This window comes from Lissotriton helveticus, chromosome 1_1 (genome assembly GCF_964261635.1).
Source record: "Lissotriton helveticus chromosome 1_1, aLisHel1.1, whole genome shotgun sequence".
Taxonomy (NCBI): Eukaryota; Metazoa; Chordata; class Amphibia; order Caudata; family Salamandridae; genus Lissotriton; species Lissotriton helveticus.
The window spans coordinates 1752242183-1752266543 of record NC_136057.1 but is presented as its reverse complement, the minus strand read 5'-3'; positions in this window follow the sequence as shown (position 1 = coordinate 1752266543).

Below are 24361 nucleotides of genomic sequence, written 5' to 3'. Positions count from 1 at the left end.
TGCTGGACATAACAAAAGATCTAGTAGCTGATTGGGTCTCCTCTCTACACAATCTGGAGGACCCTATTGCTCAGTTATCCTTCTCCCAGACAAAGGGTTTAGCAGGATCTTCTTCTCTGAGCACTGCTCCTGCCTCCTGCCATGTTATCATGCGAGGTCCTACTACAACCTCAAGAATACCCAGTCCTCTCTTACGATTGAGGTGGGTGTTCAGCCTGCAGGCCCTGATAGTGGGGGAGGGCCAATGTCAATCAGAGGCGCGGGCTGCTCTATCAGGAGGAGATGTGCAGGGTATAAATAACTATCCCAACAAGTCATGCCTTAATCTTCCACCCGAATGCTGCCCATACATAGCTGTGTTAACTGACTTACCGTGCTTGCAACCTACAAGCGAGGAACACACTTCCGAAATAAAAACGTATTCGGTCATTGACTGTCTTCTAACTCTGACTTTAAGCTGAGCAAGTTTAATGGCATTCTGTTTTTCAGGCAGATTGGCTAGAAAACAATGTAATGGGGACTCTGTTATCAACTGTAAATATCCTGGTTTAGCTCATCGCTTATTATAATCTGGTTCAGCAATGAATACGTTGGGTGGAAAAATCAATATTGTGCCATTTGCCTATTATTATTAATTTACAATTTATGTGGGGGAGTGTCTGTACTATTTAGATGTGTGGAGTCGTGGAACTCTGCTGTTCCTACCTCAAATATTTTCCCTACCCTGTCTGATTTGTCAAACGTAGATTGACGCCCCAGCCTTACATGGATTTTTATGGACCCCAGTGTAGAAGAGTTAAGGGGGGGCGACTGAACAAGTTACTTACCTTCGGTAATGGTGTATCTGTAAGAGACATACGTTAGTTATAGATTCCTTACCTTAGAATTACCCCAGGGGTCAGACTGGATCCGGAGAATTCTTCTATAGCAGTAACCCTAAGCGTCAATAGGTGGCGTCGGTCAACTCCATGTCAGTCGTTGGCATCGTGGTTGCCGGTATGATGTCGCAGTGTCTACTTAGACACCGACCCTGCGCGCTGACATCAGTTCTGACATGACTTTCCATGCCAGAAGTGCAGAGCCATGCAAGATACTGTCCACTAGTGCACCAAACTAGGGCCCTGGAAAGGAGTCCCTATCCCTAGAAGTCAATTCGCAGAACTGGGAGGATGGGTGTGGCGGTAAGGCATCTAAAACGAACATATGTCTCTTACATATACCGAAGGTAAGTAACATGTTCATCTGAAAAAGACAATTAGTTATAGATTCCTTACCTTAAATAGATACCCCAGCAATGCCAAACCCGGAGGTGGGTCTGCAAATTATGTTCACACCAGAAGTCCTTGAGAACAGAACTGCCAAAAAAGCGGTCTCTCCTGACTTAGCTATCCAGGCAGTAATGTTTTGAGAATGTGTGCAGGGATACCCACATGGCTGCCTGGCAGATGTCAATCAGAGGAACTCCATGTCCCAAAGTAGTAGAGGGTGCCGTCGCCCTGGTAGAGTGGGCCTGCAGTCCTACTGGAGGTTCCTTTTTCGCCACAGAATAGCAAATTGTTATGCATAGGACAACCCATCGATAAGATGGTATATTTGTACATGGCCCAACCTTTCTTGGCGCCCGCATAACCCACGAAGAGTTGATTGTCCAGCCGGAAATCTTTAGTGTGGACAAGGTAGAAGGACAGCACACATTTTGGGTCCAGTCTGTGGAGTGGAGTCTCTCCTCCTCTTTGGAAGGATGCAGAGGCGGAAAGAAGGTAGGCAAAGTGATGGTCTTACCTACGTGGAAAGAAGTAACCACTTTGGGCAGAAAAGAGGGCCTAGTGCAATGGACCATCTTGTCAGGATGAACTGCAAGAAAAGGAGGCTTACAGGAAAGAGCAGTACGCTCACTCACCCTGCGTGCAGATGTGATGGCAAGCAGGAAAACGGTCTTGAAGGTAAGAAGATGAAGAGGACAATTATGCAGTGGCTCGAAGGGAGCACACATATGATCAGTAAGACCAAGATCCAAGTCCCACTGGGGCATTAGGAAAGGAAAAAGAGGAAAGAGATGAGTAATGCCCTTTGAAAACTATTTATAATCAGACTTGAAAAGAGAATGCTGATAAGGAAGGCCGAGATGGCCGAAAGGTAGCCTTTAAGAGTGCCCACAGCAGAGCCCTGCTGGGCCAAAGATGGAATGAAGAGGAGAACCTCTGAAAGAGGGGCAGTAAAAGGAGCCGCACCTTTGCTGTGCACTATGCCACAAATTTGCTCCATCTACAGGCATATACGATTTTAGTGGAGGGACGCCTGGCTGCCAAGATGACATTACAGACTTCGGGAGGAAGGTCCAAAGCTGTCAACTGCTGCAGCTCAATCTCCACGCAAGGAGGTGGAGGCTGGACAGGTTCGGGTGGAGGACCCTCCCCTACTGCTGTGACAGAAGATCCTCCCGAAGAGCTCAGGGTACCAGACTCTTCGTGACCAGTCCGGAGCCACAAGAATGACTTGGGGGCGGGAAAACATGGCGGCCAGCTAGCGTGCAGGTCGCGGGAGCCCGGAACCCACAGGAACAATGTTTTTCAATTTTAGGAAAATGCATGTAGCAGAAAATGAGGAGAAAGCAAGAAGATGATCTCTGTGTAGAATTTAATTTAAGGTCTCATTGAGCTCTTCCTATGTAGTGGGTTTCTTTTTGTTGGCTCAGCAGCGCGGATACGAGTGTCACTAGGGCCAGTGTGCAGGTTGCAGGAGCCCGGAACACTGGAGCTGAGATGCACACAGTTTGGGAGAGTGTATGAAAAAGAGAATTAAGGATATTACTAGAAAAGCAGAAAGTAGAAAAGCAGAAATTCAGTTAAAATCACAATTTCAGTTAAAATTACCTCTCAAGCTTTTCCTCCCTTGTGGCGTTTCGGATCGGCATCACGGTGGGGGGTCAGCAGTGGATGTGTGCGGCGCTGGAGCTTCGCAGAGGAATGTGTGACGCTTCCCGGATTCCCTTCCGGGGAGGGGAGTTGGAGACGGGTAGAGTAGCACTAGTCCCTTGAAGGACAACCTTCGCGCACACACCGAAGGAACAGATGCTGCAGAAGCTAAACAGAAAAGTCTGTGGGCTCCTCTCCTGCATCGGCGCTTACTTCAAAACAAAACAAGCTTGCAAACAAGGTAGGGGTTTTGGAGTCTATTTCGCCTACTCTTAGCTTCAAACCCTCCCAGCTCCCTCTCTCTGATTTGAATTGTATGAGCGTTAAATCATATAGAGGTAGGAGAAAGGGGCTGGAGGGAGCCAAGGAGGGCCCAGGACTATCCAGGTACACTCTGAGAAGTGCTCAAGCCGCAGCAGCAGTGGCAACCCCAAGTAAAGTTGATTCTGAAATTAAGGTAGCAAGGGAACAGGCGATAAAGGATAGCCAAAAATCTGCTACAATAGTTAAGGAGGCAGCGACAGTGATACGAAGTAAAACAACAAAAAATAGATCAATTTCTGAAAGTAAAATTAAGGTCACTCCCTCACTTACAACTTACTTTAAAATCCTATCAAAGACCGTCATTCTGAGAGATGGCCTCCAGCCAGTCAGTGCTAAGATGGATGCAAGGACTGAACAGTGTCCACTTGAAAGTAGTGACAAGCTGTAGTCTTCTGCCTCTGCTTCCATTTCTGCCTCTGAACAGACCCCAAGTATGGGGGATTGATCAAATGATGTCTCTCCAAACCAGTATCAGATTTTGGCCATAAAATCTGTTCCCGTCGAGGTTTCCATATCTTCAGCTGATGATCCTCTAACTCGTGTGGAGGATGAAATAATTAATAATACAACTAGTAAGGAGCTACGTTCCCCTCCGAAAACTTCTGCTGAGGAAGATACATCTATTTCTAGTCTTCTCACTACACTCATGATGGATGTAAAAAAAAAAATCGAAATCTCGGAGTGCAACCAGAAAGACATCAGAGGTGTCTGTGATTACTTGGAGAAGAAGTTTGACGATCTAAGCTCAAGAACGGTGATCCTTGAAGGAGAAGTAAAGATCCTCAAAGAAACAATAGAGGATAACACAGCAGAATTAGAGATCTTAAAACAAAGTGATAGAGTACAACAGGAGAGGCTAGAAAGGTTAGAGAATTTTCAGAGGAGAAATAACTTAAAGTTTCTGAAAATATCAGAGGGCAAAGAAGGGGACGACATTAAATCCTTTATAGTTCATTTGATAAAAAGGAGCTACTTATTGAGGAGTCGGAGGAGGAGATCAGCAAGGATATACAGAGGATACAGAGGGACCCCTACAGGCCTAATCCAAATAGAGCCAAACCTAGGAGAATCCTGGTAAATTTTTTGACTTACTCTCTCAAGGAGAAAATGTAATCTTGTGCCCTGTCAAAAAAAGGGATGGAGATAAATGGATTAAAGTTTGGTATTAGATCAGACATCTCAACCAAAACCTCCACTAGGCAGTGGGAGTTGGGCAAGAGAATCGACCCTCTTAGGAAATTTGGTTCATGTGTGCAATTAAAATTTCTAGCGATGCTAAAAGTAATGTTCAATAATAAGATGCATTCCTTCCGTTTTGTTGAAGAAGTGGATAGATTTATGGACGGTTTACAGTCAGGGTCCCTGTAAGGAGAATATTCCTTATTAGTCTTGAGTACCAAGCATCAGTTCTAAAATATGAGCTCTAAAGAATGATCTTAAAAATGTTTGGTTGTGCAGGTCCTCTTTCTATCAGTCTTTCTTCCTGCTATCCCTTTTCTTTTTTTTCAGTTATAGCTTTTGGATGTATATTTTGCGGTAACTCTGGTAGGAGGGCACCCATAGGGCTTCCTAGTTTGGTAAGTCAGGGTAGGGTTTTCCTGGGGGTGGGAAGAGTTGTTGTTGGGCACAGGGTGGGGAGCATGAAGGGAAAAACCAAAAAAAATCCTCATTTGCCATATTGATATATTAATCTTCAGCCAATGTTCGATCCAACATGGAGTTTGTAGATTATGCCCAGGAAAGTAGTTAACGAGATAAGAATACTCTCTGAGAATATGATTGGTCTGCGGGTCAGAGCTAGGCGAGAGAGAATATTGCAATATTTGAGAGATTGCCGGGCCCAAATTATTATCCTGCAGGAGACCCATTTGACAGAGGGTGATAGTCGTTTATTAAAGTAAAAAATGGATCTCCTGTGCACTTGCGACAAAGCAATCGGTAGTAACCAAGGGTGTTGCAATTCTGATAAAAAAAGCAGATGGATATTACTGTAGAAGATAGTGTTTCAACTATCTCGGGTGGTTGATAGCGAAGTTAAAGATCTATGGCTATAAGTACACTCTGGTGGGATATTATGGCCCAAATCAAGACGACACCGGTCTCCTTGAAGCCTTATATGTCGAGTTATCAAACGTTCCTGATCCGATTATTTTGGCAGGTGATTATAATGCTGTGATTGACCATAAGTTGGATAGGTCATTAAATAGCAAAGTAGCAGTTAACACAAAAATGTCGGCACTTGTACATCATTTAATTAAGCAATTGGGCCTGTGCGATATTTGGCGGCAGAGAGTGGCCCCGTATAGAAGTTTTACATTTCATAATAAGGAATATAGGCATCACTCCAGGATCGACTACTTCCTAATCGATAACAGGCTAAGGGACCTGGTATTAGATATCCAACATATAGGTGTACATCTCTCAGATCACTCAGCTGTAGTACTTTCGATAAATTTGGGCCAGGCAAGGCCTCAATCTAGCTGGACGTTCGATCGTTCCATTCTGTTAGACCCACAGTCTCTTGATATATTGAAACAAGAGAGCTTTTTATAATAACGTGGGCTCTTCCTCATTGGGAATAGTCTGGGACTCTTACAAGGCATATTTGAGAGGCTGCCTGGGTACTCTCGCAGCAGCTAGGAGAAGAGTATAACACCAGAAGATTTTAAACTTAAAGGAGCAAATCCGGTTGCTGGAGAATGATCTGACCTCTGCAAATAACCCAGGACAACAGGATACCAGGCTGACTGAAATTGAGTTATTAAAGGCAACCCTGTCAGCCACCATTCAAGGATAGCTTATGGAAAGACATTCTGGAACATTTTGAATATTTGGAGGGACCTAGTAAGTTATTAGCCTGGAAAAATAAGAACGATCAAGTCAAAAACACAATTAAAGAGATCAGATGTGAACAAACGGGAGCTTCACTCTCAGACAACCAGGTTATTGGAGTGGCATTTCATAAGTATTGAGGACTTAGTTGTTACCCCAGAAGAAGCTGTTAGTTGGTTGGCTCAGGATCTAACTGAGCAGCAACCAGTAGAGAAGACTCCGTGTTTGAATGAGTAGATTAGTATAGTGGAACTACGGAAAGTTCTAAGTGAAGGTAAGAAAGGGAAGGCTCCGGGACCTAATGGTCTTCCTCACAAAGTCTATAGGGCCCTGGCGGACATTTTGGTACCGATTCTGCTACACATGTTTAATGAAATATTTATGAGGAGTGTGGGTTTTCCAGACTCATGGAAAGAGGCTACTATTGCTTTGATTTTGAAACCCAGTAAAGCCCCAAAAATTGTGATTCATATAAGCCAATATCACTTTTAAATTGTGATTACAAGCTATTTGCAAAAATCATAGCAGAAAGGCTTAATGGGGTTATTCCTTTGGTTTTGCGTGAAGATTAAAAGGGTTTCATCCGTGGTAGAAATAAATAATTGACATGTAATCTTATTGTGGCGATAGAGTTGGCTACTGTTGGACTTAGCCCTTTTTGGCAGGTTCACTCTTAAACTTTTTGCTTTTATATGTGACCTGGTGTTGGTTGTTTTGGCTTCTGCACACTTTACCACTGTGTCCCAGTGTAAAGTGCGTGCGCACTCGGAGTGCATGCTGTGAGATTGGTCTGCCCTCCATTAGGAATGCATGGGGAATGTATGTGTCCATGGTAGTTCCTGATGTGTGCAGAGTGCAGGGGCGAGTTTGGTATGTGCGGACTCGTGTGATTAAATGCTGCACGATGATGTGCGCTGATTTATGGTGTCTGGTGTGGAAGTGCCACTTCTAGAAATTGGCCTGTGTGTGCAGTAAATGTGAATTCACTGTCTGGCTGGTGATTGGCTGGAGCTGGCTGGTGTGCCTGGCTCCAGGAGTCAGGATTGGTCTGCCCGGTGGTGAATGGGGAGATCTGCATGTTGATGGCAGGGAGGAGCTGCATCTGGGACCTGAATAGGGCTGGGCCTTCCCTACACAATGCTGGCTTCGCCCCTGGTGGTGCGACTGATGTCCCTAGCCGGGCCTGTGAATGGGGAGAGGGGCTGAGCACAACAAAGTGCTCCAGAACCAGCTGTGTCTGGTTTTCCCCCTGCCCTGCAGCCTAAGACAAAGGAAATGTGTGTATAAAAATGGGTTGTGACCCCATGGAAAATGTTCTCTCTGTGGATCCTATCTTGAGGGGGGCATGCTGCTGCTGTGCGCCAGGAGGTACCGCCACTGGGGACTGCTTCTCTGCCTGGAGGGCCCTGTGAGCTGGGCCCTGGGCCCAGCCCTTGCACCCTGCCTTCCTTCCCTGAACTTTGCCCTGGACTTGAGACTTTGGACTCTGTGGGACCTTCAGCCCTAGTGCCTTGAAGGCTCTGCATTGCCAGAGCAGGTGCCCTTTTCCTGCCCAGGGAGCGCGAGGGCTCCGCAGCGCTGAGCTGCCCCGCCAGATTGGTGATTTATGGGCTTGGCAGGGGCCTGTATTCACCCACCATTGCTCCCCGAGCGTGAGGGCTCCAACGAGGTCCCAGTTGTTTTTCAGAAGCCAGAGTGCTCCTAGGGGTACATTACATATCCAGAGCCCACAAGGCTCCCACGTATGGCCCATTGTCTGAATCCCACGTTGTTTTGAGGGCACTGTTGTTTCTTTAGGAGCCTCAGAGGAGAGCCAGGAGGCACGCTGGTGCCAGGCTCAGTTTTCCCAGCTGCCCAGCACTTAGTGGGCAGCTGCAACGTTTAGGTGGTGCCCTGCGCATTGCTGCATTTGCAGCTGGTGGCCCTGACTCTGCTGGACAAAGGGCATTTGAGCCCCTGAGAGGCCAAGTTGGCCTGGGGACAGTTTCATGTGTTGTGCCCTTGCTTGGGGTACATGGTTATGCCTTATGTGATTTTTGCGCAGTGTGATTGCCTACTGTGCTTGAGAGAATACTTGCCTAATGTGAATTATGCATAATATGCAATGCCTTTATGCCTGTTATACCTCTACTTGTGATTTCATGATTAGGAGGTTGTTTTGCCTAGTATAGGTTATAATAGTAAGTTTATGTTTCCCTGCGTGATGTATGCCTAAGGTGGTTAGGATTGCGCAGTGTGTACCTACCTTTTGCCAGTGGTTACTGGTTGTGTTCTACCCTTGTTATTTGGTGCTACAATTATTCTATGTTCTACAAAGTGCTATTTCTACTAAGTGCTGACAGTGGCCCACGTGGCCCTTTCCTGTGTATATAATCCCCTGTAAATACTGCCCCGTTCCAGTTGGCACAGTGTACATGTGTGATTATGATCTAATGTGTTTATGGTAGTACAAAGGCTATTTTTATATATAACCTTGTGTGGAGTTCCTTTTTGTGGTGTGCCTAGTGTGTTGCTGCTGTGTGTGTGTGTTGTGCAAACGCTTTTCACATTGCTTCCGGGATAAGCCTTACTGCTCGTGTCACGCTACCAAGGGGGTGAGAAGGGGTTATCTTGGCGTGTAACTCCCTTGCCCTGACCAGAGTGATGGTTTCTGCCTGGCTTTGGCGCAAGCCTTAGCCAACCAGAAAATCCCACTTCTAACAGCTACCACCTATGAGCTCCCCTAGCAGTTATGGCACTTGATGTCGCTAAAGCGTTCAACCGTGTTAGTTGGGTCTATTTAAAAGCAGTAGTTAAATCTCTTAACCTTGGTCCAAATATATGCAGAACTTTGGAGGGCATCTATGCTGCACCGATTGTCAATGGAGCCTTGACAGAACCGGTCTAGATATCAAGGGGAACAAGACAGGGCTGTCCTTTGTCTCCTTTCTTATTTGATCTATACATAGAGCCATTAACTAGAAGACTTAAAGGTTCTACAGAAACGTTAGCATTCCAATATAATGGCTGGAGTAAAAAGATTGGACTATATGCAGATGATATCATGGTCTTCACTAGGGATATTCACAGTGCATTTGAGTCAGTTTTAACAATTTCAACTGATTTTGGGAAAATCTCAGGGTAAAAGATTAATAAGCAAAAAACTGAGGTTATGGTTTGGAATCTAGAAGTGGATGGAATATGATGCTCTAAGGACATGAGATACTTAGGGGAAAAGATTACACAGGACATCGCCAACCTCACGGAAGAAAATTTTGAGATAGTTAAGAAGGAAGTGGTTACCCTGTTGAAGAACTGAGCGCATCTCCCCCTGACTCTGTTTGGTCGGGTTAACCTCATAAAAATGGTAATCTTACTGAAGTTTACCTTTCTTTTTGAGGCTATTCCTCTCCCCTTTTGTTAAGTTTGGTTTTTAAAACTCCAAAGTCAGATTGGCTCCTTTATCTGGGCCAACAAAGGGCCACTAATCTCCTGGAAGAAGCTGAGAAGGAGGCTGGAAAAAGGAGGCCAAGCGCTACCAGATCTGTTTTTCTATTCCTGGTCTTTTTTGTTAAAAAATGGAAAAATGCTTTTGGTCACACCCTCTAACTCAGAAATGGGCAGACATTTTGAGGTCCACTTGAGAAGCCATAACCTGATGGAAGAAGGTTTTATGTTTAAGTATGCAGACCCAAAATACTTTAAGAAAGTTAGACAGAAAACTTTACGAGTCATGGCTGAGAAATGGTATAGAGTGAGGAGAGCTGTGAAATTGCCATATTTTAGTCACTTTGCTCCTATCTGGGACTCTCCGGGTGCCCCCGAAAGGGCTAAAGATGCGCTGGCTGTACCATTGAGGGAAGCGGGTATAGTAGTCTGGAAACATCTCTTATACGAAGATAAGTTAATTTCTTGGGAGGATTGCAACCAGAATTCGGATCACAGAATATCAAGATTCAAATACCTCCAAGTTCTAAGCTGGTTTCAAGCATCGAGCACAAAAGTTGGGGACTATAACGAATTTGAGGTGAAATTGATTTCCAGGCGGTCTCCAATTAAGGAAATTGCACTTTGGTACTGGTACATGGTGGAAATGAAAGATGGAGACTTCAGTCTCCCAGGCGATCTATGGGGCAGATGCTTGCCAACAGCTACGCTTGAAGATCAATGGCAAATATCTATGCGTACTTTGTACAAATAGTAAAACCTGCATACCTTAGAAGGAACCATCTTGTGACTGTTCACATGGCCTACTGGTCTCCCCAGAGGTTATCGAAGTTTGGGAGAGGAGGACACGTGGCTTGTCCAAAGTGTGGAAGCATGAAGGAAGATGATCTCCACATGTTTCTACTTTGCCCAAAGATCCAGCCCTTTTGGATGGCAGTGAGTAAAGCGCTATCTGATGCTTTGTAGATTCAAGTTAAGGTAAGCGCTTTACTAGTTATTTTTGGGCTGTTGGACTCTCAAAATATAAGCAATAAGAACCAGGCGAACTAGGTATTCTATACGATTGTATTGGCCTGCAGAGAGATCTATAAAGTGTGGGTATCCCAAAGTCCACCAAAGTATGAAGACTGGATATTATCAGTAAAGAATGTGGCTAACTTAGATATGTCAATCAAGGGCTGTCGCAGGCAGGAATTTTGCGTACCTCTTTTGAGTTGATGGAAGTATTTCCATTTAATTTATTAGATCAGGGGTCCCAAGATTAAGCCCTTCTCTGCCTTGGCTGATAGCACCTTTTTCCAATGTGGCGAGTTTTTTTTTTTTCTCCTCCACCTGGTATTGGTGTGCATTGGGTCTTGGACGGTGTGAGTTATTATTCCAGGGCACCTCCTAGTGATTCCACCTCTGGTAACTCATAACAGCATATGAGGTTTTGGACATTTCGGCTGGTAAAAAAAAAGAAATGGTGTGAGAGGCAAATGAGGACAAACAATAAAAAAAATCAAAAATGACTTGGGCCCGGTCACGCTTGATCTTCTTCAGCGCTCTGGGCAGAAGTGGTACACGCGGAAAGGCATACAGGAGGCAGCAATTCCACTCATGACAAAAAGTCACCGAGCGAGTGCCGCCTTGGAAACTCCAACGCGCAGAACTGCTGACATTGTGTGTTCTCTTCGGTGACGAACAGATATAACCAAGGCTCTCCACACTGCCGAAAGAGACCTTGCAGCACCTCCGAGTGAAGATGCCATTCTTTATCCACCATGCACCGGCGGCTGGGTTCATCCACCCTGGCATTCAGGGAACCTACCAGGTGTTGAACCACCAGAGATATGCCCTGATGTTCCAGCCATGTCCAAATGTGAAGAGCCTCTTGACATAGGGTCCACGAACCCACCGGGCCCTGTTTGTTGCAGTACCACGTGGCGGTGGTGTTGTCTGTGAACACCTGCACTGCTCTTCCTTTGACAGAAGGAAGGAATGCCTTCAGGGCCGGCAGATTGACCGGAGCTCCAAAAGATTGATAGGGAGACCAGACTCCACCGGAGACCAGAGACCCCTGATCTCCGCCTCTCCCAGGTGGATGCCCCATCCCAAGAGTGAGGCATATGTCACTATTATGAACTCTGATTGGGTAATGGAGAGGGATCTGCAGCTGAGCCATTCCTGGTTCATGAGCCACCTATGCAATTGACGTGCAGTTCCCTCCGAGATCTGGACGACATAGGAAAGATTCCCCTGATGCTGCGTCCACTGGAACTTCAGGTCCCACTGCAGACCCCGCATATGCCACCTAGCATGATCCACCAGCAGGATGCAGGAGGACATGAGGCACAGCAACCTCAGGGTCATTCTCAACGAAATCCCGGATTGAGGCTGAAACATCAGTATCATATCCCGGCTATCCCGGACTCACTGCTCAGGAGGATAAGTCTGAAACTGTGCTGTATTTTGAACTGCTCCGATGAAAAGGAGTTTCTGACAGGGAGTCAGGTGTGACTTCAGCACATTGATAGTGCACTCCACCGAGTGCAGGAGGTCTGCCGTAGTCTGGAGGTGGGAAACGACTACTTGGGGTGAGCCTGCCTTCAACAACTAGTCATCGAGATAGGGGAAGACTGGAACCCCTAATCTGCACAGATGAGATGCGACCACCGCCATCACTTATGTGAACACCTGAGGGGCGCTGGTAAGGTCAAAGGAGAGCATAGTGAACTGAAAATGCTCACGGCCTACCGTGAACCATAGCTAACGCCTGTGTGCAGGCATGACGGGATATAGAAGTAGGCAGCGCTACCATCCAGTCTCTTCGGTCGAGGGCAGACAGGACCTGAGCCAACGTAAGAATCTTGAACTTCTCCTTCCGGAGGAAGCGGTTGAGGGCCCTGAGGTCTAAGATAGGACGTAGGCATTTGTCCTTCTTGGGTACCAGAAGTAGTGGGAGTAACAACCATGACCAACTTCTGGCACAGGGACCCTTTAAATAGCTCTCTTGGCCAAGAGAGCTGCAACTTCCTGGTGGAGAAAGGCCGAGTGATCCTCCGAAGTGCGATGGAAAGATGGTGTCATGGAGGGAGGGGTAGTCTCGAAGGGGAGGGAATAACCCCCTTCAGACTATCTGCAAAACCCACCTGCCCGATGTGATGTTTTGCCAGTGGGGGAGGTGATGGCGGATCCTGCCGCCCTCTGGCAACTGGTGGCCCTGGAAGGTTGGACTAGGAGGGGTTGGAGGCTGCTGCAGGGGGTTATGGGTGGACTGGCCCACCCGCAGGCCCCAAGACCCACATCCTGGGTCCCACGTGCACAGCTACGCAGAGCCTGGGTAGCTTGCACAGCCCTGTGGCCAGACTGGGTGGAAAGTGGTGGGGCACCCCTTCCGAAGCTACGAAAGGGGCGAAAGGCGGACTGCGTGGGGTGAGAGGTTGCCGGGAGGTCAAAGGATCTGCCCGTAGCCCTAGAATCCTTGAAGCGCTTGAGCGCTGAGTCCGCCTTCTCACCGAAAAGGCAACGGCCATCAAAGGGCATGTACAAAAGGGTCGATTGGACATCCCCAGAGAAACCAAACGTCCTCAACCAGGTGTAGCGCCTTAAGGCTACTGATGTGCAAACCGTTTTGCCTAGAGAGTTGGCGGTATCCAGCCCACACCGAATGGCGAACTTAGCTGAGTCTCTACCCTCTGCCACTGTGCAGGAGAGAACGGCACGGGCTTGCTCCAGGCACTTTGGCAGCACTTGCGCAACCGTATCCTACACCATATGAGAATAAAGGCCCAAGAGACACGTGGTGTTCACCGACCGCAGCGCTAAGCTGGCGGAAGAAAACAACTTCTTGCCAAGGTGGTCCAACTTCTTGGATTCCCTATCTGGGAGAGCAGTAGGGAATGCGCCCTTAGAAGACAAGGCTTGGACCACCAAGCTCTCAGGTAAGGTAATGAGAGAGGAAAAATGGGTCGCCTGGGGCTGGGCGGTGGCGTCGGGAAATCATCTTGTCCACAGGAGCCTCTGTTCTGGGCTTGAACCCAGTGCCCAGAAGGATGTCCAAGAGGGCTACATTAAAAGGCAGCAGGGGCTCTGAAGAGGTCGCTGCTGGTTAACATACCTGTCAGGAGGATAGTCCTGACTGCCACCGTAGAAAGCTCAAGGCCCAAGGCCTCAGCCACCCTACGCAACACCCCTGCGTTAGAAGCTCCCTCCTTCATAGCCACAGTAGGGGCGGACAGCATGCCAAGTTCTTGGAAGGTATCCATACCACTGGCATCACGCAGTTCCTCTCACCAGTCCGGATCAAGCTGGTCAGCTAAAGGGTCTCCAGACCCCTTCAAGTCCTTCTCATTCTCCTCTGGCTTCCAGTCATGGCGATAGGGAACGCCAGTGATGAACCACAGTACAAAAGTACCCTCCGGCGCCGGTACCGACGTCGCCGGCACCGGATCCAAGTCGAGGGTGAGGCTGGGGTCAATGTCGGCTGAGGGCAAAACTGGCGTCGGGGGCGTCGTCACTGCAATTGGCGCTGGGGAAGGTACTGTGAGGTTGACCGGCACCAATCCGGATCCAGGCCTGGATCCTCAGGGGTCCACTGGTGCCAGAGTCGAAGTCACTGGCATCGAAGGCCCAGGGCCCCAAGCGGAGTCTGTGCGGCTCAAAGGCACACCTGCGGAGTTGGGCTGCCCAAAAATGCTATGAAGAGTATAGTAAAGTAGAATCTGCTTCTTATGATTACCCCCACTTTTTGCTGGATGTAATGCTGTTATGCTATGTACCTAGTCTCATCTCAGTCCATACATAGTATATGGTACCCATGTACCCAGGGCCTAGGTACCCCAGAGGTCTCCCATGGGCTGCATCATGTATTGTGCCACCTATGCGAGACCATTCAAAATAGACCTACAGATCTGCCTTTGCAGCCTGTGTAAGTTGGTGCTTGCACCACTTACTTAAGATACAGGTTTACTATATCTAGGGGTCACTGCACTTAAAACCTATAAGTTACCCCTCTAGCAGGCCACCCTGCAGCCTACGGAGTCCATTCTCTCAGGTTGGCAGTGAAGCAGCCATATACTAATATAGAGGGGCACTAGGTGACCGCGAAATGACCATCTCCAAAACAGCTGCAACAAATCCTATCGGGTTTGGTGTCAAACATGCTGGAATCATATCCCCATACCCTGGTAACTGGTATGGGAGGTATGATTTCACTCATTGGGAGAGCCCTCCATTAGGCTCTTGTTATTCCTGGCACCAGCCTTCCTGTCCCAGACAGCACAAAATGGTTGTTGCCGACACGTTTCTGCCCTCCTGCTGCTGAGCCAAGCTTGAGCAGGGGAAGGAAGAACAATAGGCATCCTGTCACACGGGGTGTCACCACCTCCCAGACAGGATTTAGTGTATTAGGGCTGGGTGAGTGTGCTTGCCAGTGCCTGAAGACCTGCAGAAAGGGCACATTTGGTGTCCCAGTACATAGTCCACTTCAAACCAGTCCTGGGAGCCAACGATCTGGCGCTAAACTGAACAAAGGACATGGGAGTAACCTCCCACATATCCAGACCCTCCCCTGGGAGGGTCCCCTGAATCTTTCCAACCCTTTCCTTAGGGTACTTAAGGGCTTACCTGGGTGTAGGTCCCTAGATTCGTCATGGACAAGATTCAGAAATGAAACCACTGCACTTCGATCGTCTGGGCACTCTGGACTTTGCTGGACTTCGTTTGGGCCGGACTTCATCTCCCTCAGTCTGCTGCCTAGTCTGTGCCCGTGCACCATACAGGATCCGTGTAGGGCCTGTGGAGCATCCAAGACACCTGAAGATAATCTCTCTTGGAGAGAATGATGCACTCCCCTGCATTCACAGGCACCGCAACACTGCTGACCGGTCTGCTGATCTCGAGCTCCTACAGACTCCGAAGGGTTCAACAACACAGGAGGTGGATTTCTACACCCCAAGAGGCCTGAGCTGCCCTCTCACCTAGTTTGAGATCAGAATCCCAGGACAGAATCATGGGGTCTGCAATATCCGAATCCCTCTGCACTGTATACTTTTGCAAGTGCAAATGCTTGTTGGCACTTCTGCAGCAAGTGCACTGGGCTTCAAGTAGCCCCAACCTCTGGCAACTCCTCCTGCAAAGATCTTCAACCACATCGCATCGTGTGCTCCGTGGCCTGTGGTTTTGTAAAGCTGCTCAAAGTCTTCCTGCGAGTCCAGTGTCTTCGACCTGTGGGTCCTGCGGAGGGACAACTACATTTTCTTTGGGCTCCCTCGATTGCTCTGGGTTTGCCCTGACTCCCCTGCTTGTGGTGAATTATTGGACCTTACTGGTCTTCTTCCTGCAACTTCTTGACCTCCGTGGGTTGCTTTTGCCAAGACTTGCTGGTGCTTAGACGGACACCGACCCCTCAGCACACTACATCCTTTGTGGGACAGCTCATATCCAGCTTCTGGGTGTCCTCAGCTTCGCCTAGCTGCAGAGTCAAGGTCATCGACATCTATCCTGAAGCGCCTGACATTGGTGGCCATTCGTCCACCGAGCCCCTGGTCACACTCCAGTGACCCACTCTCTGTATCCTCTGCTTTCAGATACTCTTCGCAAAGAATCCACGTTTGGATTCCCATGGACACCTTCTCCTCTTCAAGCAGTGACACTTTCCTGAAGTCCTCCAGTGGGTTCGATGGCGGTTTACGACGCCACTTCCCACCTATGCACCGGCTCCCCCGGGATAGGTAACTTGGGTACTACGTTATCCACAGGTGGGGTGGCTCTCCACCCTTTTATCTTCCACCAGGTTTCTTCATGGTCCACTGGGAATGGTCCTTATTCTTTAAAAATACAACCGTGACTTGCACATTGACCTGTACGGAGCACACAGTTGTGTACTCACACTCCACACGCTCTCCGTGAGATCCCTATCTACTCACCTTGTGTGGTTCCTTGGGAGGTCCCAGCAATTCTATGACCTCTCAACATTGTCCTGAATTGAGTCATGGTTCTTATACCACTTTTTTAGTATATGGTTCGGTCACACCGGGGCCCACTGTGTATTAGTACTATTTACTGTGATTTCTTTGCTATAGTATTGTGTGCTTTGTGTATATCTCTGTGTGGGAGATACTGGAACGTACTATAGTATTATATAATAAATACATATTTTTATAAATACCTTGTGTGGTTCTCTTTCATTTAATCTAAGCTGTAGGGTTGCATTCTGGTAAAACTAGCTGCTTTACACTCCTTCAAGTCTAAGCCTGAAGGTTGCTTTCCACAGCTACCACTTGGGTAGCTTTCTAAGGTTGTCTGAGACCTTTTAAATCACCATAAGGGTTGTCTGGACTGGTTCAAGGTGTCCACTCACATTAGAGGACATCATATACCAGGCCAGCTTCTCACAAAGAGCCTCGTAAAAGGCTAGAAGCTGGGCAGGAGATGCTCCGGCTCTGGGAAAAGTAGGGAAGAGTGGCGCCGTCCCAGAAGCAGGCTACGGAGACGGAGCTGGAGAGCTACGACGCTCCGTGTCCCATGTTGCGTCCGCCAACGGATGGGGAGAAGGCGAAGAGCGACGGTGCTTCTTCGCCTTCCGCTTGTGCTTCGATTTCCCCGAGGAGTGCGAAGACTTTGATGACTAGTAGTGGTGGCTCCGTGACTGGTCCCAAGACCTTCCTCTCGCCCGGGACCTCCAACGACGTGGAGTGGCCTGCTGGGCTTCCAAGAGCTTTTGAGACCGCTCCCGCAACAACCGTGTTCCACATAGAGTGGGAGTAACGGCCCAAGAGGCATGCAATGTTCACCGACCGCAGCCCTAAGCCGGCAGATGAAAACAGCTTCTTGCCAAGCTGCTCCAGCTTCTTGGATTTGCTATCCAGGGGTGCGGAAGGGAATGCGCTCTGGGATGCAGAGGCCTAGACAACCAAGCTCTCAGGGGTGGGGTGTTGGGAGAGAAAGAGGGGGTTGCCCGGAGCCAGGCGATGGAGTCGGGCCATGTTCCCGTCCACAGAAGCCCCTGTGTTGGGCCTGAACCAAGTGCCCAAAAGAACGTCAGACAGTGCATCATTAAAAGGCAGCAAGGGCTCTGAAGAGGTTTCCGCCGGCAGAAGCACTTCAGTCAGGAGGTTAGTCCTGACGGCCACTGTAGGGAGATCGAGGTGGAGAGCCTCAGCCGCCCTACGCAACACCACTGTGTAACTTGCTCCCTCCTCCATAGCCATGGAACAGGAGGCAGCATGCCAAGGTCAGGTGAGGTGTCTAGACCACGGTCATCCCCCAAACTCTCTGCCCAGTCTGGGTCAGAACCACACTGTTGTGTGAGAGGGTCCTTAAACCCCTCCCAGTCCTCCCCTTCCTCCGAGTCTGTGAAACAGGCTGAAAATAAGGAGGACAGACGTAGGGGTAGAAAGGCCCCATCAGCGTCTGAATCTGCGTCGAGCGATGCCGTTCCGGCACCTCGTCCGGCTCAGAGCTGAATCCAGGGACGACGTCGGCGGTAGTATGGACGATGTCGGATGTGGTGCCGGAGGTGGGGTCGACACCAGTGGAGGTGTTATCAGGTCACCCAGCGTCGCCCGGAATCCAAGCCCGGATCCAGGGGGTCCTGTGGCGCCGGGGCGGAAGCCACCGGTGTCGGAAGGGCAGGAGGGGTCTGAAGGTCCATCGACTGGGCCAGACCGCCCAAAGAGTCAGGCCATGGCAGCAAGAAACTCTTACACCTGTCCAGGTGTCACTGGCGGACCCAGAAATGGTGGGTAGGCCGGCGGAGACATCGCAGGTTCCGCCGGAGCTGCGGGGGTGGCACCACCCACACCTTGGGCTGCGACGGGCAAAGGGAAGTCAAAAAGCGACAGCGCTTCTTTTTCTTCTTCTTGGAATGCTTCGACTTACCTTTCCCGAGTGCGAAGACTTAGATCCAGAGGCACGATGGTGATGGCTCCACGACCGGTCCCTTGACCTCCCATGGGACCGGGACCTTGAGCAGCGTGGAGCCGACTGCTGGACTGCCAGCAACTTTCGGGACCGCTCCCGCAAAGTCTTTGGCGCCATGGTCCAGCAGTGGGGGCACAACTTGGAGTCGTGGTTGCGCCCCAGGCAGTAGAAACACACACGGTGGTGGTCCGTCACTGACATCATGCGGTGACAGTCCCTGCAGTTCTCAAGCCGGGCAACCCTACGACACCAGGAGTCGATCGAGTCAGAAGAAATTAGGTAAATGGTCTTAAAAAAACGCAGTCAAAAAGTGACTGGGGGGTACTTGCTCTTCCCGGATCTGCGCTTGCGTGGGCGTGTCTAAGTAGCTTCAGCGACATCATCCCAACGCCAATGACGCACGCAGAGCCGCACGATGACGCTTACCGACATGCAGGGGTACTGCTGACGAAAACTTTCTGGATCCAGTCTGACGCCTGGGGGTAATTCTAAGGTAAGGAATCTATATGTGTTTCTTTCAGATGTAAGAAAATGTCACTTAGACAAAAGAAGTTGAACATCTTTTCGTTTTAGTAAAATTTTGACATTCCTAAATCTGGACAGCAACCTAAGAAAACACATTGGAGTCTTAGGTGACTTTGTTCCATAAAACTTCTCAAAGTGGTAGGAGTTTAGTAGTAGTAGTTCCCTTGTCAACACAGGTGGGCTATAACTTGTTTGTCCAACTTAAAATCCTGTGACATTGCTCCAATAGTCACAGCTTTATTCATAGAGCTAACTTATGCACCATGTCTGCGCCCAAGTATGCGCACTTTGGGCAAGCTATTGCAACAATAATTTACTTTATGTTTTTAAACACAATTTTAAAAACTTTTTTATGGGGTGAAGTAAAAATCAAACATGGTTCAGTAGTGCTAAGCTTGGGACAAAACGTCCAAATCTGGAGCATTATCCCTGGGAGGTTCAATTACAACTTTTTCACACTGGAATGAAGAACTAATTGGACCTCTTTCATTAAAAAAATATAAAACAATTACATTTTCAATATCCAAATGGTTATATATATAAACTATCCAAGTTGCAGATACCTAAAAAATTCTGCTTGTGAATCAACAAATCTTCTAAATCAATCAAAACATTAATGCACAAACTGTAAATTAAAACCACTCAAACCTAGTTTATGTTTTTCTTTAAGAACCTTGGAAGGGGTCTTTGAGCACATCAAAACATTATTTCAGACAAGGTCTTGCAATACATTAGTTTCATCCCAAACATTTGAAATTTGGAAGGATGGGGGGGAAACCCAATATGGTCGTAAATACTCATCCACGAACAATATAAGTTGATGCTATGTAGTCAATGTGTACATTATTCTAGAAACAAGGCCTTCCCCAATAATAGACTTGAAAATGTGTGTGCCCCCTCCTCTGCGTAACCCCCACCTCCATCATCCCACTGCATCACAGGAAGTTGAAGGACTCGCTAAGCTCTTCTACCCCTTTTTTGGCAATAAATAAAGGTCAACATTGCGGATTTGAGTTTGGAATATTATGCGGAAGCAGGGTAAACCATAAGGGATCAAAACAGAGGCAAAATCTTAGGTACTGACAAATTGAATTAATTGTACCCTATCAAATAAAGTAATTGGAAATACTTCCCATTTAAAAACATCGTTATCCAGATCAGTCTCGCAACAAGATGAAAATATGGTGGCATATCTTTCCATAAATAATCCAATCTCCCAACCAAACATAGGTCTTCAAACTCAGCCTCACCTATAACAGTTGTGAAGATTTAACTTACACCTCAGCCTAACCATGAAAACAGTCCATCTGGACTAGATATGTTCACTGAGACATTGCCTGCAATGGCTGAACACTTGCACACTATGGTAGAGACATTAATGGATCATCCTGTATGTTGATTAATATAGGAGAGTGTTGTTTCAGATTTTTTCTGTATCCTAAGTGGAAAGCAATGTGCAACTCAAATTACGTCTCATTCCATTCCAAAACACCATTTCATGCATCATGAAGAGTTGGTGTTGTCCCCCAACACTCATTCCTAGAAGCTGCTAATTCTTTTGTGTTTACCCGTCTACCAATCCTCAATTTTATCATGGACTTCTTCCATATTTGCAGTCATGAGCACCGATAGCTGCTGTACCAGAAGAAACTTCTTCCACCTCAATTCAAGATAACTCCTTCATTTGTCTTGAGTGACCCTAATTGTTGGTCTATTTACTCCTAAGAAAGTTTCACTTAAGAGTTAACAATTGAAATTATTGGGAAGTAAGTCATTGTGTACTATCACCTAAGTCAGTGACTCCCAACCTGTGGTCCGGTGACCCCTGGGGGCCCGCAAAGTCTCCTCAGGGGGTCCACGACTACTTAGAAAAGTAAATGATATTAACAGATTGATAAAGTGTATTTAAATAAAGAAGGTAAATGTACAACTGAAAATTTTAAAACAATCTAAATGTGAAGGATTTTGAAACTGGAAGCTAAAAAATAAATTAGTATCCTCAGAATCATTTGTGGGAGCAGTGCAGGTGCATAAAACACAATATAATATGGACGTTGAGTGGCCTAAATTGAATTTAGAAAACCTTTCTAGTCAAATTAAATTGTAATTTTTTTTTATTAAGGTGTTTGCAAATTAAATTAAATGGGTCATCATTTGTATATTTGTTTTATGAATACTTTTTTCTGTATTTTGTGTCCATTAGTTTTCAGGTCACATCCTCAACAATGCTTTGGCTTCAAGTAATGACTCTTGGGGGGGGGGGGGGGGGGGTCCTTGGATTCCAATAATGTTTCAGTGGTGGTCCCCGGTTTCCAGTAATGATTAAGTGAGGGTCCCCACAAGTCAAAAGTTTGGGAACCACTGACCTCTGCCAAAATATCCTACAAAGTAGGCAATGGTTTCAAGGAAACATCAAGTTGATTGACAGAAGAACCTGAAGGAAGAGTTTGATCTGTTTGATATAGGGAGGAGCCAGAGATATTCCAAGCTACCTGGGACCCTAGGTCAGAGTTCCAGGTGCAAGATATATAATCCTAGAACCTCCCTGGCAATTGCACGTTAAAATACTTACTCACTGTCACTTTTGACCACATAGGCTTCAAAAAGGTAGACAAACTGATTTTTTGCAGCTAAATTACTGATAGGTATTAAGGTACAGCGAAGGTCAGGGATTGGCTGCATGAGCAGACTGGTGTTCAACGATGGGGCATCGATCCTCATCAAACAGCTGTGTGGGGAATCATCAATGTAGGAGAGTGGTGAGGCCAAATGAGGCAGGTTTTCTACTAAAATTAGTAAATCACGTGGTTACATCTTCTTGAAACTTCAGCTACCATAGTGAAGGGAAAATGCTACTTACCTTGCAAGCATCTGTTCTTGGTGTGTATTGTAGTATGGGTGAAAGCTAATTCGCGTTCCGCATAATACGCGAATGTATGCGAATTTGCGAGAAAAATAAATTGTGCGTGTTCGCGGGGTGCTTTGTGTGTTCGCGGGCCGCTTTAAGCGCTCACCGGGAAGTTACCCATGCAGTCGTACATGAGCGCGGCCATCTTGTTTGCATTGCGTATTTCCGTTTTCAGGCACTAGTTGCATTCTCGCGTTGTGCGCGGGGCGCAATTACGTGGTCACGTGCGTTTTTGCGAGCTCGCGGGGAAAATATTGCGCAAACTTACCCACGCGGTCCTCAATGGCCACGGCCATCTTGTTTTTCATTCATTGCTATGGTTCTGGGCATGCTTTTTCAATCCTCCCTAATCTTTGCAATCCTTTGTTCCTTTGAACTTTTTTTAATCTGTTTTACCCATTATCTATCCCTCTCTTTTTCTACATCTATATTTTGTGTTTTTTTCTACTTTTGGTTACCTTAAAACTACTGTTTTTAACTCTTTTCTTTTATTTACTTTTTCTCTATTTTCTTTCTAATATTTCCATTCAAGTCCAGGACCATGGCAAAAGGAGCCGGGAAGGGTCCCGCACCCCGTACCTGGCTCCCTTACGTGCGATTAATGGGGGAGCAAGTAGTAGCCAGGGAGATCTTCAGCATGGTGGAGGTGGCAGCACTGATTTTCTACGTCCAGCGCCACCTGCCCAAGACCGTGGCGGCAGGGGGCAGGCCTGGTTCAGGGTATGGCCTCCGGGAGCGTCACCAGCTCTGGGATAAGGTGTGCCGGGCCATGCGAAGGGAGTCAGGGGTCCGGCGCACCTATCAAGCGACGCACCGGTGGGCTGACCTCCTTGACCGGGAGCAGGACCTGCTCCACCTGCTACAACAGTGTTGCATGCGCAAAACTGGCAAGGAGGACATTGTTCATGTGATTTGCATCTGTCCTAGCCTAAAGGACTTGAGGTACAACCTCCTACGTCCATCCTTCAATCTACATGCCGTTCGGACCTGTAGGCAGGCAGTCAAACTGTGCTTTTCCACCAGCGACACCAAATTGAACTGCAAAGTCGTGAAGTTCTTCGACTTAACAAAAAAGAGACTCAACAACGCCGGATGAACTTTTAAATCCCTTGAGGATAATCATGAACTGTTTCCAACAAATCTGTAATTTTATCTATTCCAATTTGTCAACTTCAAGTACAAATGGCTGCTTTTAACAATGATTTTATCAGAGGTTTTACAGCTTTGTAAAGATTTTAATTTTTCATGTACAAATAAAAACATTACTTACTTACTGCTCCACCTGCTAAGCGTGGAGATCCCTGGCCTTGGTGAGTAGCTATTTAATAACTACTTTGTTTTCTTCTGCTCTGTGTTATATTGCTAATATATGTTTTTCCCGAAGAGCAAGAATGCTGCCGATTCGATTACATTGTAGGTAAATTAATGTTTAAATAGCTTTTGTGATTGCCTGCTCAGTGGCGTTGCTCCAATGCTTACCTGTTTGCAACTTTGTGCTCATTTGAGCAGAACTGCGTAATGCTAGAGAGACTAGAGACTCAAGTCTAGTCCTTACTTTGTACTCCTGCTGCCACTAAGAAGAGATCGTGGTGGATTGATAGGTTGAGTATATTATGACTTGTTATCTATTAGGAGGACTTTTTTTTAGTGGTCTGCAATCATGACGACGGACTGTGTCTGTCACGCCGCGTGCTGCCGAGTGCTGGCAGTCGTAGTAGAACCTTTTTGTTGTTGGTTTAGTTAGTGATTTACATAACTTTCCAAGTAGATGGTCTGCGAATCCAGTAATACTGTACTATCTATCCTAGTTGACCAGATCAGATAGGTCAATCAATACATGTAGTGCAATTGTTGGTAATTTGTTTCCCCAAGATAATTTTAGATTGTGGTCAAAGAAATCAAATATTTAAAAAAAAAATCATCCATGATCATCAGCACCTCCCAGGGGCAAGAAGACCACACCCGAGACTCCGGCGGAACAAGGTGGGCAGGATCGGTCCTCTGCAGGCTCTTCTGCTGGCCCCAGTAAGTTGTTCTGTTGTTAATATTAATAATTATACTTCCCTAACTTTTACAGCTCCTATTCATTCCAAACTGTTTCCTAATTCTATTTTTTACAAAATAGTCTTTGATCCTCTTGTAGACTGTTTCTACATTCTTATCCTGCTTCTACCATCACTCTCTGTGCTACTACTATTTACTATTTTTATTATGAGTCGGTCTGTGTAGGTAGCTAAGCTTACCCAGTCGGCAAACGGTGTTAAAAGAAACTCTGATCCAGCAATAGCTCTAGAGGCACTGAGTGCAGTCCTCTGGGTTGCCCTTGCTGTCTATTCCAGTCTTCTTAATGTTAGTGCTTTGACAATTTCCAACAACAAAATGTCAATGTCCACCAAGAATAAGCTAGTTTGGCGTTTTGATTTGATAGTAGCACATACCATACCGCTAGTGTTTCAGGGACTATTCTGCACATACAGAAGTATGGACAAGAGAAATAGGACATTGTTGATGATAGGTGCAGTTCGAC